Raw genomic sequence first — 20,059 nt, 5'->3', positions numbered from 1 at the left:
CAGGGGCCCCATTTCCGGTGGCAGATTAAGTTCCTTAGCCAGCCATGATTCTAAGAATGGGCCAAGCTCTCTATCTTCCAGATCCTCCGGGAGGCCGACGAACCGCAGATTGTTGCGTTGAGACCTATTTTCAAGGTCTTCTATTTTTTCCACTTGTGCCTCCACAAGCTTTTGCAGCTTGGAATAGTTTTTCTCAACTGCCACCACCTGGTCCTCCAGAGCCCCAGTATGTTGCTGAAAATCCATAAGATCTTGGCTCAACTGCACCATATTACTTTGCAGTCCCTCCAACTTAGTGTCCAAACCTTGCAGTTTCCTATTCAGGATCGTCTCTATTGTAGCTGTTATCTCACCCACGATCTCCGCTGCCCACGCTGACCCGACCACAGAGCTCGATGGGCTTGCTGGCGCCGCCATTTTCTCTTCCAGAGCCTTGCTTTTCTCTTTGTCCTTTCGCACTGTCCTAGCTGCCATTTCTGCTCCCCAGCTCAATTTCTATCACAGCTAGAGTGGGGGGAGATGTCACGATCCGGTCCAATCCAAAACCACTTGATTCGGGGCTTAAAAAGAATGGAATTTGCAGGAGGTACACGGAGCAGAGCTATCAGCGACTGCTCCCATACATAGCGTCACGTGACTCCTCTCATGACCATCTTTATGGTCTGCAAGCTAACCCACCAAGAAATAAGCGGGGACCTTTTTGAAGTATATTCTACATCAATTCTAACCAACTCTTGTTCATTTTATTTTCATTGTTTCATCCATTGTGGAATAAAACTGGTAACCCAAATAAGGTATTTCTGAAGGAGATCAGTGAAAAGGATATTCATTGATCAAACCCCTTAATGCAAAATGGTTTAATGGTAGAACCTGTGTTTTATCCCGATTAATATGATAACCTGGTACTGCTGAAAACTCTTAAATAAAAGGAAGTAAAGGTGAAAGAGGAGCATGTATAAAAAGTAAAATCTGCATATACAGAAAGCTTACTGTGAACCTGAGAGAATCTATAATATCCAGTTCCTATCTAATGGCTCCAAAGCAACATTAAACAAAGGTGTAACGACATCCTTGCCTGTTCCCCCTTCTTAGCAAAATGCCATCTGACAGACAGTTGGCCCACACTTAGAATTTTTTTTTATTTGTTGTTATATGCCTCCCTTGCTATTCTCTGGAAGACTGCATTTAAATTTGTTGCCTGAGGGAGGAGTCAAGATGGCATCGTTTTAGGACATAGGTGTGTATTTGCTTTGTCTTTTTGTTATTGACTTCTCATTATGGTTCCCATTTGAGATGGGTAAGTGGAATATTGGAAGAGTTTCTGTTAAACTGGTGCTTAAGGGACCTATGGATTCCTATGTGATCCCCACATCAGCAGTGGATGCATTTGGAAGTAGGGAAGCTACTCTTCCAGAAGAGCCACATATTTCATGTTGGTTAGGTGATTTGTCCCCATTGCTACAAGTTGTTGCTGGTAGCTGTAGTTGATGTGAGTCAACAAGGCAAGGTTCAGACAGGGTAGTAGGAAGTAGTCCTGTGCTTGAACAGTGTGCCATTCCTGAGAAACGTCAGCAACATAGGAACTGTGGCAAAGGTTGGACCTTTTTACTTTATCCTCGGTTTCTGTTTCCAATGCTTTACCTCAGTTCAGGAACTGGGACTAGGGTCCAAGAGGAGGATGAAAGTCTCCCTTGAAGATGTTTGTGTCTCTTAGAGTAGAATTGAGATGTTTCTTCAAAATCATTGCACCAATTTCTGAATTTTCAAAATAAACCATGCTGAAGTTGCTAGGTCAGTGTAAGAAAATGGAAGTTTTGGAACATCATCTGCATATATTGGAGAAGCAGATAGCATCTGCAGAATTCTAGTGTGCCTTTTTTAAATGTCATTCTCTTAATTTTGAAGTTGAAGGCAGTTGAACATGACTGGCTTAATTTTCCTAAGTATCCACTTTATCCCTCTATCTGGGTTTAATACAACTAATATCCTGATGTAATCAATTAATACCTCTTCTCCCCCCCCCCCCCCCCCCCCCCCCGGACATCAGGTATTTTTTTCTTTATACCAAATCTTAGTACATATATTTTTTTGGTTTTATTAAAATATTTTTAATTTTATAGTGTATAGTGCTTGGTGTTGAACAAGTGTGGGTCACTTGAGATTCTAACACCTCTTATCTCACTTATACATCATTGCACCACCTCCTACCTCCTTAAACTTTTACTGATCTCAATAATTGCTTTTGTGCATTAGAACATTTATCTCTCAACAGCTTTATATTTACTGAACGTGTCCTTTTAATTAATAGCTCATATCTGGATTACTTAGCTTTGCCATTCATATAAGGTGGGACTCTACTTGTTCCTCCAGTGATTATCGCTCAAGTGTTATAGTGATTTAAAAAATTTCACATGCTGATTATCCCTCTACTCCATTCTCTAAGTGTTCTGGAACACGGCAAAATAATCACTGGAGGAACAAGTACAGAATCCCACCTTATACGAACGGCAAAGCAAACCCATTCAAAAGGACACACGCTTGACCTCCTCTCCCTAAAATCAACCGCTAACCTCACTTTTCATATAAATTCTGCTACATGGTCAGCAATCCCTTGGTTGGATCACTTCAAGCTGATCTGCTCCATTTCATGGCATGTGAAAGGCCCACTGTACTCATGACATCAAACGACTTATTACACTAGAGGTTATATTGACCCCAAGGTATTTTGGCAGTTAATCTGAGACAGATTGGCCTGAGCTGGTGGACTCTGTTAACTTCTTGGCAAATTGGGACACACGATGTAGAAGAATTTTGGACACCATTGCTCCTCTCAGAGCAAGGTCCACAAAGAGGACTGCTGCTGCACCATGGTTTAATGATGACCTTAGACAACTTAAAACCACTTGCAGACTACTCGAAAGGGCCTGGAGAAAGCACCAGGACGTTCAGCATCTAAATGCATGGAAGGCCTCTCAGAGAAAGTATAATTATGCTATCAGACAATCCAAGAAACTCTATTATAAATCTAAAATAGGCCCTGAGTACAAAGATTTGAAAACTCTACTCTTTAGTTAACAAACTCACAGATACTACAATGCTCATATCTGTCAGTAAAAGTATTCCACCGGCTGCAACTTTGGCCAAGTTTTTCAAAGAAACACTCATAAACTTAAAGAATTCCCTTCCGCAGAGCAGTTTGTGTGTAAGTGATTTTCTTAGTGCCCTTGATCCGAGTTCATGCGAGCACCCAGCTGATCGATCATTCTCACTCTTCGCAACTCTTACTGTGGATTCTGTCCTACAGAAGATTCGCCCACTTTCCAGTAAATTTTGCAAATTAGATGCTTGCCCTAATTATTTACTCAAATGTGCTCCTCGTTGCTTTATAGCTGATTTGACGCAGCATTTCAACTTCATGCTTGATATTGGCATGTTCCCTGAAACTTTTTGAAACATTTTACTTACCCCGATTCCCAAAGATGTCAAGAAAAACAGCCAAGCTCTTGCCAACTATCGGCCGATTGCATCTATTCCGCTTTTCGTGAAATTGATGGAGAGCATGGTATACAAACAGCTTAAGGAGTACTTGGACAAGTTTAATATATTGCATGAGTCGCAGTCAGGATTCCGTCCACTCCATAGTACCGAAACCGTGCTTGTCACCCTCCTGACCAACTTTTAAAAAGGAAATAGTTGTTGGAAAGAGAATTCTGCTCTTACAATTTGACATGTCTAGTGCTTTTGACATGGTGAGCCATGACATCTTGCTTCAGCTCCTTGACTACTTTGGTGCAAGTGGAAATGTGCTAGCATGGCTGAAAGGTTTTTTAACCACAAGATCATACCAAGTTAGCTCTAACTCAAGCTTGTCGCCTAACTGGAATGCAGACTGTGGTGTGCCTCAGGGCTCACCACTTTCCCCAATGCTCTTCAACATAATGTTGGTTCCTCTGGCCACAGCCCTTTCCAAATTAGGTCTCAACCCATTTATTTATGCAGATGACATCACTATTTCTATTTCTTTTAAAGCGGACTTGGGTGAGATAGCCAATGAAATACAGCTTGGGTTACGAACGATGCTAGATTGGGCCAACACTTTTAAATTCAAATTTAATGCTGAGAAAACACACTGCCTTGTCCTCTCTACTCCCTATAACAAGTTCACAACCTCCACGTTAATCACACCTGAGCTTGTTTTACTGATATCTGAGTCTCTAAAAATATTAGGTGTACTTGTTGACAGACACTTAACTCTGGAGCAGCAAATGAACTCTACCACCAGGCAAATGTTCTTTTCTCTTTGGAAGCTAAAATGCATAAAACCTTATTTCCCTAGGGAAGTATTTCGAGGTTTAATTCAGTGTTTCGTACTTAGCTGCCTAGATTACTGTAATGGGATATATGCAGGGTGCAAAGACATGCTCCTGAAAAAATTACAAACTGCCCAGAACACAGCTGCTAGGCTCATTTATAGTAAATTGAGGGTTGAAAGCTCAAGGCCACTGTGTGAGAAACTGCACTGGCTCCCTGTTAAGGACCAAATAACATTTAAAATTTGCGCTTTGGTGCATAAAATTCTCTATGGTGAAGCCCCTGCGTATATGGACGCTCTCATCAGCTTGCCACCTCAAAACTCTCACACACAAGCTCGTTTGTACCTAAATCTGCATTACCCAATCTACAGTGGCCTCAAGTATAAAACCACTTACGCCACCACCTTCTCCTATATTTGTTTTTGTTACATTTGTACCCTGCGCTTTCCCACTCATGGCAGGCTCAATGCGGCTTAAATGGGGCAATGGAGGGTTAAGTGACTTGCCCAGAGTCACAAGGCCTGTGTCTGAAGTAGGAATCAAACTCAGTTCCCCAGGACCAAAGTCCACCACCCTAACCACTAGGCCACTCCTCCACTCCTATTATCACACAACTGTGGCATGGTCTACCTAGATTCGTGAAAGTTATCCCTGATCATCCGACCTTCAAAGGATACCTTAAGACCTACTTATCTGGAAAGGCTTATGCTCTTGCCCCGCACAGCTACCCATTGAATTCTATTTTCTATCCCTATTCTCCCACCTCTGCTATTACTCACTTGTTCCTTTCCCTACAATGCCGTTGACTATTTGTTTGAAGATTTCATGTATGCTTTGTAAATTACTGTAAGCCACATTGGGCCTACCCGTGGGTGGGAAAATGTGGGATATAAATGCTGTAAATAAATTTTTTCTTCAAGCTTAAACTCCTTAATGATGTCTTTTTCCCACCCATACCCCCCCCCCCATATAGAATCTATCCTTTAGGATAAAATAATTGGGGGGGGGGTTAAATTGTAAAGGAGTTTCTTTCCATTTGTGTTCCCTTGGTTGGTTACAAAATCTCATTTTTCCTGTACATACAGGTCTCCTATTAGAGTGACCTTTCCTTTTGTTTGGAAGATGTTTCAGATTGATTGTAAAATATTCAGAATCAAAGGAGGGGAAGTTCTGAAGGTAGTATAGGGGGCCCAGTGACCCAGTTGCCAACTAGTAAATTTTAGCCCAGAGTCCAGTATTTCTTTTCTTGGTTCTCTTCCCCCCCCCCCCCCCCCCAACCCCAGTCCCTCTGCTGCATCCCACCTACTCAGATTGCAACTTCCTGGTTTTGTATAGGTGGGATGCAGCATAGGAAGACCTGATACTGGCAGCCTGTCTTTATTGCTGCTGGTGATAGTAAAGTACAGAGGATCATGGGGAGGGGGAGATGCAAGGGGGTGGAGGAAGGAAAGAGGGGAAGAGACACCAGAATGTGTGTAGAGGTGGGGGATGCAGGGGAGAGATGCTGTCCCCAGCATGTAGGAAGAAGAAAAAAAGCTGAACATGGGGATAAATGGGAACATAGAGAAGAGATGCTGGGAAGATGGGGAACATAAGGACAGGGATGGAGTGGAGGAGTAGCCTAATGGTTAGTACAATGAGCTGAGAACCTGAGGAACTGTGTTCAATTTCCACTACAGTTCCCTGTGACCCTGGGTAAGTCACTTAAAGGGGCATTTTCGAAAGGGACGTCCAAGTTGCGATTTGGACGTCCTTGCAAAATGGCAAAATTCAGGGGTGGCCCGTATTTTCGAAACAAGATGGACGTCCATCTTTTGTTTCAAAAATACCATCAGGGACATCCAAATCCTTAGATTTGGACGTCCCTAGAAATGGACGTTTCTGACTTTTTGCGATTTTCGAAACCAAAGACGTCCATGTCAAAAACATCCAAATGCAAGCCATTTGGTCATGGGAGGAGCCAGCATTTGTAGTGCACTGGTCCCCCTGACGTGCCAGGACACCAACTGGGCACCCTAGGGGGGAACTGCAGTGGACTTCATAAATTGCTCCCGGGAACATAGCTCCCTTACCTTGTGTGCAGAGCCCCCCAAAACCCACTGTACACCACTACCATAGCCCTTACTGGTGCATGGGGGCACCTATATATGGGTACAGTGGGTTTGTGGTAGGTTTTGGAGAGCTCGCTGTTCCCTCCACAAATGTAACAGGTAGGGGGGGGGTATGGACCTGGGTCCGCCTGTCTGAAGTGCACTGCAGTACCCACTAAAACTGCTCCAGGGACCTGCATGCGCTGTCATGGACCTGAGTATGACATCTGAGGCTGGCACAACATATTTTGAAAGATGTTTTTTGAGGGTGGGAGGGGGTTAGTGACCACTGGGGGAGTAACGGGTGGTCATCTGGTCATTTCGGGCACCTTTTTGTGCCTTAGTCATAATAAAAACAGGTCCGGGTGAAAATGTCCAAGTGTTCGTCAGGGACGTCCTTGTTTTTTTTCGATTATGGGTCAAGGATGTCCAAGTGTTAGGCACGCCCAAGTCCCGCCTTCGCTACGCCTCCGACATGCCCCCTTGAACTTTGGCTGTCCTTGTGATGGAGTGCAGTTGCAGATGTCATAAATTGGGTTTCGATTATGCCGATTTGGATGTCCCTGGGAGAAGGACGTCCATCTTCCGATTTATGTCGAAAGATGGACGTCCTTCTCTTTCAAAAATGAGCCCCTTAACCCTTCATTGCCCCAGGTACAAGAACTTGAGTCCACAAAGGACCAGAAAATGTACCTGCATAGCTTTGGTTGTACAACAAAGGCAGTATATCAAATCATGATCCTTTTATAGGGAAGTTGAGGGGCAATGCTGGAAAAGGGGGATGGGGACAGACACAGAAGGGAGTTGCTGGACAGGACAAATATGGATACAGAGAGAAGATGGATGGTGGACAAGGGGAGAGAAGAAATGCCAAATAGATGGGGGGAAAAACACAGAACAGCAGAAAGACACTGTGACCAAAGCAAATTGAAAAAAAAAATTCTCATATAACAAAGGTAGAAAATATTTTATTTTATTTATTTATTACATTTGTACCCCGCGCTTTCCCGCTCATCACAGGCTCAATGCGGCTTACATAGTAACAAGAGAATACAATCTGTAGTATCAGAATCAACAAAGGAGGTTTATGATGGGATAAATGAACAAGGAGTAAATGGGATAGAAGAGGTGTGAGTGAAAGGATAGGTAAGGAGGTGGGGCGATAAAGGAGAAGTTGAGACGAGCATGGAGGGTAAGAAGGTTTGTAGGAGATGTTTTCTGAGTCATTGTTATTAATGATTAGTTGAACCGGTAAATAGATGTAGGGGTTAGACGGTTTCCTAAAGGACAAGTCCATAAACCGCTACTAAATGGACTTGGGAAAAATCCACAATTCCAGGAATAACATGTATAGAATGTTTGTAAGTTTGGGAAGCTTGCCAGGTGCCCTTGGCCTGGATTGGCCGCTGTCGTGGACAGGATGCTGGGCTCGATGGACCCTTGGTCTTTTCCTAGTGTGGCGTTACTTATGTACTTAACCTGCACCTTCCCAACTGCGAAGAACTAAAGTATGATCGTGAAGATGTTGACATGCTTCTGGTCGGAAGGTTTAATAGATTGACCATGTAACTTGGTGATACTCCATGGATGATCTTGTGGATTAGTGTGATGGCCTTAAAGGTACTCTTTCTCTAATAGGGAGCCAATGGAGTTTCATATGGAGGGGTGTTGCACTTTCGAATCTAGGTTTCCCATAAATAAGTCTAGCTGCCGTGTTCTTGGCAGTCTGAAGTTTTTCATGATTTGGGCTTTACAGCCAACGAAGATACTATTACAGTAATCAGCATGGGTGAGTACCGTGGATTGTACCAAGCTATGGAAGGTATTCAATGGGAGATAAGGTTTCACACGTTTCAACATCCACATCATGTTGAACATTTTCTTCGTGATGGATATTACGTGGCCTTCAAGGGATAAGTATGTATCTAATGTAACTCCAAGGACTTTCAAATTGGTGGATATAGGAATTGTAACATCAGGAGTGGTGAGAGTAGTTGGATGGAATGTGGAATATTGGGAAGAGAGGATTAGGCATTGAGTTTCGTCTTTGTTTAGTTTCATTTTGAAAGCGTTGGCCCAAGAAGTTAAGATATTCCTACCATTAGTTATTTTGTTGGAAATTTATTAATTGGAATACATCAGCTGTTGGAAATGCACATCTCTAATATCTTGTATTTCAGCTTCTATTTGTTGTATCTGTGGAATCGGACTTCTTGAGGTTCCAGTTCAGCCTTTTGCCCTCAACTGTATTACTGATTTGTGGTCCCTTGTTTCATATTTGTTTAGGGTTTCTTTTGTGCATGTGAGCAAGGTACGTTATTCTGTACAGAAACTACATGCTAGCACATATGTAGCAGTTCTGTCTTCTGTTTTGTTTACAGTGCTGCTTTTTCACAGATATGGTTGTTTCTCTGTGAGCTATTGCTGTTGTGCAAAAACACTCGAAACCTTACCATACTTTGTACATAGTGTTTTGCAGTGGAAGGATTGTGTTGGCTTTAGTGAGATTACATCAAAACATTAATATAATTTATCAGATGGTGTGTTAGAACATTTTGCAGGATCTGATGTGTGTTGTGTTGGTCTTTCTAGCAGACTTAGTCTGATTAGGTTTAAGCTGAGTCAGTGCCTCTTGAGGGGTCTTAAAATACAGTTGCATACTTTTTTGAGAGATCCAAAATGGCACATGCAGATTAGGATGCTGTACAAAGCTCCCGCTTTGCTACTTTTCTACAGTTACATTACCTCCTTGGCTGTTGCAGTGGTCAAGCAGAAAGGGGAAATATGGGTTATTAAAGACCCTCTTCAGTGGTCCAGACCACTATTCCACAATTGGTAGCAGCTTGGAAGCCACATATCAGGACCTAGGATTGCTGTCTGGACTGGTGAGGGAGTGCTGCCCAGAACTGATGAGGTGTATTTGAGCCCCAATTACCAAGAGCCCCCCTCCTCCTCTCAGTAAACAGCTTTGTGTAGGCTGATCTTGGCAGGAGCGGCAGCAAGTGAGGGACCATGGGGCCAGTGGTTCAGGATCCTGCAGTGATGACCCCAGCAGTGGAATGTCCTAATCCTAGAAATGAAGAGGAAGGTGTGAGTGAAGCAGCAGTTGGGGTAGAAGTGGGCATGATTTCACTGTAGCCTGAAGCACCCTGTGGAATGCCAGAACTTTAGATCTGGCTAGATCTGCCGTGATTTGGGTACTATCTGGATAGTTACTGCATAAAAAAAAAAGTCTAAAGTCTGTGCTTGAGGGAGGCTTTTACTCAGATTGATAGAATGTACTCAACTGAAGGGAAAGTTATCTGAACAGCAAGAGAAACGGAATGATTTGACCACGCAGGTAACTTCTATTGAAATTAAAAATAAGATATATAAGTTAAAGCTAAGATATTCACGCATCGCATTAGAGATATTTTCTATAAAACTAGGATTAGTTAACAGTGTGGAATTAAATCTCCATCGAGGATTATATATTGATGTTTGGGTTATGTTGAGCTGTAGTGTAATATGTGCGTGATCAGATAATAAAATATTACCAATATCAGTTTTAAGGACGTCAGGAATCAAAGATGTCGATATTAAAAAGTAATCTATCCTGGAGTATGAATTATGGGGATTTGAATAAAAGGTATAATCCTGTTCTGTCATGTGTGTTGCTCTCCATATATCACAAAGTTTAAATTGTGTTATTAAATCAAGAAGATTTTGTGTTGCTTTGGGTGTTTTATAATTATATTTTAAGGCGTTTATCAGAGGGAAAATAATAACATTTACAGTCTCTAAAAATAAAGAATTAAACAAAGAAATATTGGAATTAGAAAATACAATAAAATCTTTAGAACTAGCACATATAAGTGATACTAGCAATTTATTTACACTAGAAAAACTTAAAGCATCCAAACTCAAATATAATACTCTATTAGGAACTAAAGCTAGCAAGGATATTTTCAAAAACAATGCATTATATTACTATGAAGGCAATAAAGCTGGACATCTTCTAGCCAATTATTTGAAAGCCCGTAAAGAGAAAAACACCATCTCTTTAATCAAAGATGAGAACAATGTCCCCTTAACAAATAATATAAACATAGCAAATAGATTCCAATCTTTCTACAAAGATTTATATACCTCAGACATTGATGCTGAGTCATTAAATTACGATTTCTTAGAAAAATTAGATCATCCCACTGTTTCAGAAGAAGATAATGAGATGTTCTCAAAAAAGATCACAGTTAATGAGATTAATCTTGCTATTCAAAGCATGGCGATAAAAAAGGCACCTGGACCAGACGGATTACCGATTCAATTTTATGCAGCGTTCAAATCCATATTATCCCCAATTTTATGTGATTATTTCAACTACATGATAGAAACTGGTAACATCAAGGGCTCTTTCACTGAAGCCAATATTATAGTATTACTGAAACCTAAAGTTTAGTGCAAAATTATAGGCCATTATCTTTAATAAACTTAGATGCCAAAACATTTGCCAAAATTCTTGCAGAGAGAATACAACATTTTTTACCCAAACTCATTCATCCAGATCAAACTGGTTTTATGAATGGGGGATCCTCTTCCGATAACACAAGAATTTTCTCTAATATATTAATACATGGTCAAGAAACCTCAGATCCTTTGGTTGCAATAGGACTTGATGCTGAAAAAGCTTTTGATCGTGTAGAATGGCCATATCTGTTCAAAGTACTGAAATGGTATGGTTTATCTGATGAATCAATTAATATAATAAAGGTCTTGTATACTTCCCCAACTACATATATTCAAATAAATGATGTAATCTCTAAACCTTTCACTCCAACAAGAGGCACTAGACAGGGTTGCCCATTGTCACCATTATTATTTAATTTAGCTCTAGAACCATTACTAACAACTATTCATCAACATCCCCTTATACACGGTGCTAAAATTGGTCAACAAAATATTAAATTAGCAGCATACGCGGATGATGTTCTATTATTCACTTCTCTTTCCTCAATACCTCACATCCTGTGTTTAATCTCTAAATTTGTTGAAATATCTGGTTATTAATTAAATACCACAAAAACTGAACTTCTGCCTATAAACTGTGTACATTTGAAACATGTTATTAAACAATATAATTTTCAATGGAATGAAAATCAAATTAAGTACCTGGGAGTTCTTTTCGGCCCCACTATTGAAGATACTATTAAATATAATTCTGATAATATAATTAAAATCACTGAAACATGAACTCAAAAGTGGTCCCCTTTAAGGCTCAACTGGTGGGGTAGACTAGAAACTATAAAGATGATGATAGTGCCAAACATTAATTACATTCTTAGTATGCTCCCTGTATTACTGAATCCTTCAACATATAAGAACATTGAAGCTAAACTAATTCAATTTTTATGGAGTAATAAAACACCTAGAATTTCTGTTAAAAAAATTGAAAGCTTGCTCACTAAAAGGTGGTGTCAATTTCCCTAGTTTCTATGAATACCACATATCCTTTTTATTAAAACAAAACTCAGCTTATATGTATGATAAGGAACAACACATCACTTCACCATGGTTCCATCTTGAACTACTAAAGCAACCAGATACACCAACACATTTCTTTCCTTGGTCTCAACAGACTAAAATCTCTTCCAATGTTTTGTTTAAAACTCTTAAAACAGTTTTCAAAGAACTTGATTCAGTTCTTACACACCCCTTAACACATACCATATACATCCCAATTTGGAATAATCCAGAGTTCAAAATTAACAACTCTTGTATTAATTGGACTGCTTGGAAAAGAGCTGGCATTTGGTCCCTTAATGATGTCATAAAAGATAACTTTTGGCTTCCATTTTCCCAATTATGTATAAAATTTGGCCTCACAAATTCTCAACACTATAAATGGATCCAACTCAAACATTGTGTAACTAATACATTAGATATAAGTAAATTAACTACTGAGTTCCTCACTTGCTGGAAACTCTGCAAATCATTTGTCTTCCAAAAAAGTTGCATCTACATGATACAAAATACTTCAATTAGCTAAATTCAGCTCACCAACTAGTACCATGCAATCATGGGAACATGATCTAAACACCCAACTAAATGAAAAAGAATGGGAAAAATTCTTGTTCAAAACTACTCATACCACCAAATCAGCGTCCATTTCACAATCCATGTTCTACCTAGCACACAGGGACCTATGGACTCCAGCTAAACTCGCCAAAATGAATACGACAAAAAACAAAAATAATATGAATAAATGTTGGACATGTGAAAAGGATGTTGGAAATCTCAAACATATTTATTCTTGTTCATTTGTTCAAGATTATTGGAACTCTGTATGGAACACAATATCATCTACCTTGAATATTCAAAATGTTTTAACATATAACATAGTCATATTTGGATCCCTAATGATACAATCACCACTAGACAAATATCAAGCACAATTATTAGACATAATGCTACATCAAGCCTTAAGAACCCTTTTCTTTTGTTGGAAAGACCTTACCAAAGTAACGTATTTAACTTGGTGGAATTCTGTGTGTATATTAGCTAAATATGAATATGCTGCGGCTGAAAAACATAACTCACTTGTTAAATACAATAAAATATCGACTTCTTTACTAGAACAACTACATAATAACCTCTCTTAGAGTTGAATTTATGTATGATCATGACTTGTTATAGCAATAATTCTTGTATAATCTTAGTCTGAACATGTATGCTGATGCTTTGTTATTGTTAATCTGTTATACTGGTTATTTACTTTTATTTTAGCCATTTGTGATTGACTACAAAACACAATAAAAATATTGGAACAAAAAAATAAGATATATAAAGACTCATCTCTTCACTACAAGCTTGAAGTGTTGGAAAATAGAATGAGATTCTTAAATTTTAAGATTTTTTTTTTTTTTCCTTTTTCCTGAATCTTCCTCTTTTTCCTCGGGACTTATTTAAGAGATTCTTAAAGGAATTTCAGAGATCCTGATGAAGCAATTCCACCTTTCCAGAAAGCTTCGTCTTCCCTATCAGAGGAGACGGAAACTAGAGACCAAGGGATGGATAAGTTTGGCACTGAATGGTACTCTATGATGGGCATTCTGGATTGGCACCCTTTCTAGAATAGCATGTAATGCTGGGATCTGTGCCCTGCTTTAGGTTAGAGGATTTACAACAACTGAAACCTGGTGTAAATTTTGGTGTATAAGTTGGGCACGGATCCCCAGTATTCGGTAATACTGCACACATTTTTAGTGAACACCCCTGACCTGCCCATGCCCCCTTCTGAGTTGTGCGCTATCAGATTTGCGTGTGGATCTTTATAGAATAGAGCTTAGCAAGATGCCCATGTAAATGCAAATTGCCAATTAACACCAACTGACAGCACCCAATTAGTGATAGTTGGCTTGTCAGACAATTTAGTTGCATGCATATCTCAGCATAGCATGCAGTTTTGCATGTGGAATTTACACCTCTTTTATCGAGTTTGGCCATAAATGGGGATTTGTGTGTTGACACCAGATAGTCTGAACTTCACATTTTTCTTGAAGATATTCAGGAGTGAACGACATTTAGTAATGTTTTGTTTTTGAGTCTGTTACCTCTTGACAAAATGTTGCTCTTTTAGGCCATGTTTGGATCTTTTCAGATATTTGCAAGCAAACACAAGATAAGCATTTCTCTAACTGAAGCAAGAAAGTAACCTCTAGAAGGAATCTTATTTCTCTGTTTTCCTGTTCAATGTGAAACAGCCACAGAAGGTGATCTCTCCACAGGAGAAATGAAGAACACCAGGTACCTGGTGTTCTTGTTCAATGTATAATATTAGAAGCTCATTTATGTTTCCTGGGATTGAAACAACTAAGGTCACTTATAGATTGTAAGCAAAATGTTACTGCACACCCTTCTGGATCTGAGTTGATCAATACCTTGAAGTCTTGGTTCAAGTTTAGTGATCTGCCTAATGCAGTGGCGTAGCCAGACCTAACATTTTGGGTGGGCCCAGAGCTAATATGGGTGGGCACTATGTATATGGGTGTGAGTAGTGTTTCTTGGGACACTCCTAAATAATGCCTTAGAGTGCATTTGATGACAGATTTTTAATAAACAGTCTGCCCAGCAGTTGTCCTGCATCAACATAAACCACATACATACTTAGAACCTATGTTGCAAACCTTAAAACCACCAGTTCTGAACACACAAATACCAATAACAGCACCTTTAAAAAGGCAGCAGTGAATATACACAACAGCAATGTGTTCCATTGGAACAAAACAGACAAATTAGACTGATACAGATCCCATGCAAACCATATGCAAGCAGAATCTCTCACCTGGGTCACATGCAGAACACAGATTAACCCTCATCAATTGAGAATAGAGGACCAACATTTTGAAATTGGCTCAGTATCAGCCTTGCCCTTCCCTACCCCCATCCCTCTCTGTAGTCTGGCATCAGCCCTGCCCTTCCCTACCCCCATCCATCCCTGTAGCCATCTATCCTCCCACCCCACCCTGATGCACACCAGCATTAAATATAAAACCCACCAACATTTATATTTAATGTTGATGGGCTTCTCGGTAGGGGGTGGTCTCTGCAGTGCTCAAGTTTTTAAAACAGTTTATATATGAACATTTTTTTAACGTCCTTGGCACTACAGAGCCCACCCCCACCCAGAAACCCACCAACATTAAACACACAACATTTTTGTTTAAACCTGGTATTACACAAATTAAAACATTTTTGTTACCTGGTCTTGAGCTTCCTATAGAGATCTATTGCCCCCCCCCCCCCCCCCCCCCCCAATGAGGTCCTAATGAGTGTGCACGTGGGATTCCAGGTTCTAGGAGTTCACTGCTCAGTCACTCTGTCTGCCTGGGGGGGGGGGGGGGGAGGAACCCGTGCCGTGGAAGATCAGTGTACATGGGCCTCAGGGGGTACATCCGGTTAGTGCATGGGGCAGGGTGGCAGGGGGCAGGTGTGTGTACAGGCTGTGGAGAGCAGGGGCAGGCTCTGTGTGCCTGAGCTGCAGGGAGCACACTTTATGTGAGAGTGGGACAGGCTAGAGGTATCAGCCTGCAGGAGCAGCCTTGATGACAGCAGATTACAGCCGCATACCAGAACAGGTCTCTTCCCAACCCCCCCCCCCCCCCCCCACCCCCGCCGCCTGACTCCTGATTCCTGATTCCCCAAGCATAGCAGCAAGAATGTTAAAAAAGCAGGCAGGAACGCTTCTGTTTGCTCCCTGGTGCTTGCAAATGACCTGCTGTGCAGCCAGGAGAAGAAAAAAAAAAAGGCAGAGCCAAATACTGCAGGGGAAGAAGCACCCGCTTACCTGAATATTAAAAGGAGAGAAAAGCTCTGAAGGAGACTTGCCAGTGCAAGGAGCTCAGCAGGATTTAGAGAGAAAAAAATCACCCTGGCCTGAGAGAAAGCAAATAATGAGCCTGAAGATAAACTCAGCAGGGAGACAGGAGAATGTTAGGCTGATTCAATCGCAGCAGGCTGTCAGGACAGCCATTGGAGACAGGAGGGAAACTCGGGCCGTTTTTTTGCCTTGGTGCCGATTGACTGACTCAGGGAGAGCCGGGAGGCGGAGCCCGATGGAATAATAAGAGCCGGACGAGGAAACAGAGTGAGCTGCTGACGCCTAAAAAGACAGGCACCGATTGGCGGGTCAGAGAGACTGGGTGGGCCTGTGCTGAGATTGGGTGGGCCTGGGCCCACCCATAGCTATGCCCCTGGCTAATGTAACTAATCACTGATAATGTTTTATTTGCTCCCCCACTTTTTTTTCTGGGATCTGTGTTCTAATTTGTTAACTAGATACTCTTTACCTTTAAATTACTTTTTGGCCATTATCTGTATAATGACTGACTGAAATAACCAAAGAAATAAATGACAGCCTGAACATCATGAACTCCTGGGCAAACTCATTCCAACTGAAACTAAACACTGAAAAAACACACTGTCTTATCCTCTATTCTCAACATAATAACGTCAAACCCACAACCTTAAACACTCCAGGACACACACTACCTACAGCCTAAAAATACTCGGAGTAACTATCGACTGCAACCTCACTCTCGAGAGCCAAGTAAAAATGGTAATACAGAAAATGTTCTACTCAATGTGGAAACTCAGATGAATAAAACCTTTCTTCCCGAGGGACACCTTTCGGAAACTAGTACAATCAATGGTCCTAAGCCATGCAGACTACTGCAACGGAATATATGCGGGATGCAAAGAACTCACCAAAAAACTCACCAAAAAACTCCAAACCACCCAAAACACAGCAGCCAGACTGATAAATGGTAAAACATGATTTCGACAGCACTAAATCCCTTCGAGAAAAGCTGCACTGGCTCCCAATCAAAGAATGGATCATCTTCAAAATCTGCACCTTAGTCCACAAAATCCCACATAGTCCCAGGATACATGACAAACCTCAATGATCTACCAACTAGAAACAGACTCGGATCAGCACGATCATACCTAAACCTACATTACCCAAACTGTAAAGGGCTAAAATACAAAACTCACACATCCAACTTCTCCTACATAAGCGCACAACTATGGAATGGACTTCCGTATGCAGTGAAAACAATACATGACCACCGAAACTTCAGGAAATCATTGAAAACCCACCTCTTCAAAAAAAGCTTATCCCACTGATCCAACATAAATCCCCACACCCAGCAACACAAGATAATCTACGATCGTACTGGACAATGTATTATCCTCAACCCCATGACGCCTGAAACACTTCTACCTTTGACTATAGCACAGCCTTGTATTTGTTATCAACCGTAATGGCAATTGCCACTACGATAACTTTGTAAGCCACATTGAGCTTGCAAATAGGTGGGAAAATGTGGGGTATAAATGTAACAGTCCCTTCACTTCCATGCCAAATTTGTAACCTAATTGCACCACAAGAAAAACCTCACACGTTGACCCTCACTCATTCTCGGATGAGCCACCCTTTGCATCTCTGTACTGTGGACCAGTATCTTCTTCATTCCCCGCCCCTACCAGAGGAGCCCTCAGTGGCATGGGCTAGGTAATGGCTCCACATATTTATGCTGTTGTCTTTTCCTCCTGCCCCTTTTCCATCTGGAAGTAGCTTGGTTGTCAGGGGCTAAGGAAGCTGTTATGATTGGGGTCTGAACCCCTCTCAAACTTACCTCTTTCCTGGGGGTCAGCTTCTTAGCTGGCTTCTGTTTCTTTTCTCTGTCCTTTCTGAGCTGGCTCTGTCTCTCTGTGCTGGCAGCTTCCAGCAGCATGGCTCTAATTGTTTCACTATACTGCACCTGTATGGGTAGTCTGAGTTGCTCTAACTCTCTTTGGGTGTACTGGCTTCAAGTGTTTCACGGTGTTGCATTGGTGTGGGTTGGGCCTCTATGGTTTTCAGTGTGCTCTCTGGGTCAGTGTGCTGTTGCCTGGGTCTAGGGAGTGTGACATCATCTGGGAGGGCCTTGATAAGGAAGTGGGTTCTTTCCTTCAGGGCCTTCGCAACGTTTGCTTCTGGCTACTTGCTTTAGGTCCAGGTTAGTTTAGTGCAGTGTGCACTTGTGACTTGTGTGTTTGTCTTCCCTGTTTTTCCCTTTTGTTACGGTGTGTAGCACTGCTGTTAGTGCAGTGCTGGAGTTTGGTGCTGGGAGCTCCCTTGTGAGTAAGTGTTTAGGAAGCACCTTTTGTTGTTGGGGTATTTGGCTTTCCTGCTTGTTTCCTTGTGCTTGCCCCGCTTTTCCTCATGACCTGTGGTTAGCTGCTGTAGCTGGGTGCTTTGGAAGCACCAGGGTGAGATGAGAACCCATGTTTAGCTGCTGCAGCTTGGTGCTTAGGAAGTACCAGTGTTAAGGTCTGGCATTTGTCTTCCCTTCCTTTTCCCTTGTGGTTTTCCTGCACTTCTGTTAGTGTAGGGCGTAGGGGCACCCCTGTTAGTTTCTGTTGGGAACACTGCTGTTAGTGGAGGGCTTAGGAGCTTTTCTGTTGGTGCTGGGCTTAGGAACACTTTTGGTCACTTTAGGAGTTAGGTGTACTTCAGTTACAGCTTGTTTCAGTCCTGGTCCCTGTGTCGTCCAGTAAGTCCTGCCGGCTACTCGAACCCATGAGCTCAACTCTTGGGGGGCTTAGTAGCTAAGTGCAGGTGAAGCTGTGTGGACCAGTCCAGTGTGCTCCAGTCCCGTGTTCCAGTCCTGTGTCCTCCAGTCCGGGGGACCAGTCCAGTGTGCTCCAGCCCAGTGTGTTCCGGTCCGGTGTGTGCTCCAGTCCAGTGTGTTCCGGTCCGGTGTGTGCTCCAGTCGGGTGTGCTCCAGTCCAGTGTGTCCGGTCCGGTGTGTGTTCCAGTCCGGGGGATTGCAGTCCAGTGTTCCAGTCCTGTGTTCCCCAGTCCGGGGGGATTCCAGTCCATGTGTTCCGGTTTGCTGGGCAGTGCCTGCAGTCCCTGCCGGTGTGCTTACCCAGTGTTGGTTGGTGGGTTTTGCCTGCTGCTGTCGCTCCTCGTCAGCAGCCCAAGGGCTCACGTTTGCTCCAGAGCCCAGCCCCGCGGGCTCTGAACCTGAGAACCTGACAGAAGCTGTGTTGCTGGACTGGGAGGGAGGAGGGACATGCATAAAAGTTTGCCTGCACCACATTGAGCCTGCAAAGAGGTGGGAAAATGTGGGATACAAATGCAAAAAAATAAATAAGTGGTTATGTTTCAACAATTTTATTGATGATTCAACAACAAAGGAAGCATCCAACAAGCTCAGTATACAGTGAGTTGCAAACAGTAAACAAAACAATCTGAGCAAAAGCAAGCATTAACCACATCATCAAACTTTTTATGACTTTCTCACCACCCTACCCAAACCCATTCCTCCCCCGGTTAAACTTTCAATAAATCATATGTGTCGGCATTTGAATCGCATGCTACCAGTTCCAGACATGAAAAGTTTAATAATGAACATGCAAATTAAACCTTAACCATAAGGGCCAACATTAATAAAAGGAGACTCTATACCACATCTAATGCTCACCTCTCACCCACTTCTCAACCTACCCAAAAGATTAGACCAATAGTATACAAGACCACAAACCTCTTGTGAGAGCCTATTTGGGGGGGGGGGGGGGAACTTACCCTATAAGTAGTTAAAATAGTCCTGACTCTATAGAATCTATTTTAACCCACAAGTATAACCAGGGGAACTAGGTTAGAGGCGGCTCCTTGTGACTCTGGGCAAGTCACTTAACCCTCGAATGCCCTGTATATAATTGCAGAAAGGCAATATATCAAATCCCATCTCTTTTTAGTAGGTGTATTAAATTCCAACTCCTCTGTGCCAGATTAGGCATCCTTTTTTTCCTTTATGGCAGGAATTAGTAATTTGAAGCCTGTGAAACACTTTCAGTCTTTGCTAATCCAGGTTTCCTATAATATGACCATGTCATGGTTTATCACCCTTTCGATGAAATCTGGGTCAAACCCTGGGTGTTCAGCTACTAATAGGTTTCATTTGATAGATTCAAATATTACAATGTAGTGTTATAGTTACAGAGTAAAATATTTCTACAGACAGGCTTAACCATACGCATCTCATTCACAAAGCAGTGATATTGACAAAATGCATAGATGTTTAGAAATTTGTTGCATACTATTTAAAGTAGCATCTTATTCTGTATCAC

The 20,059-nt window shown here is 41.9% G+C and overlaps 1 protein-coding gene across 2 annotated transcripts in view; it reads left to right on the top strand.

Moving 5' to 3' along the window:
* The window catches only part of ESPL1 (extra spindle pole bodies like 1, separase), a 548,935-nt gene that overhangs the window by 122,320 nt on the left and 406,556 nt on the right, over window positions 1-20,059 (top strand). The window lies entirely within an intron of this gene.

Source organism: Microcaecilia unicolor, chromosome 3 (assembly GCF_901765095.1).
Source record: "Microcaecilia unicolor chromosome 3, aMicUni1.1, whole genome shotgun sequence".
In the NCBI taxonomy this organism is placed as follows: Eukaryota; Metazoa; Chordata; class Amphibia; order Gymnophiona; family Siphonopidae; genus Microcaecilia; species Microcaecilia unicolor.
The sequence above is the reverse complement of the archived record's forward strand: the minus strand, read 5'-3'. Positions and strand labels throughout refer to the sequence as shown.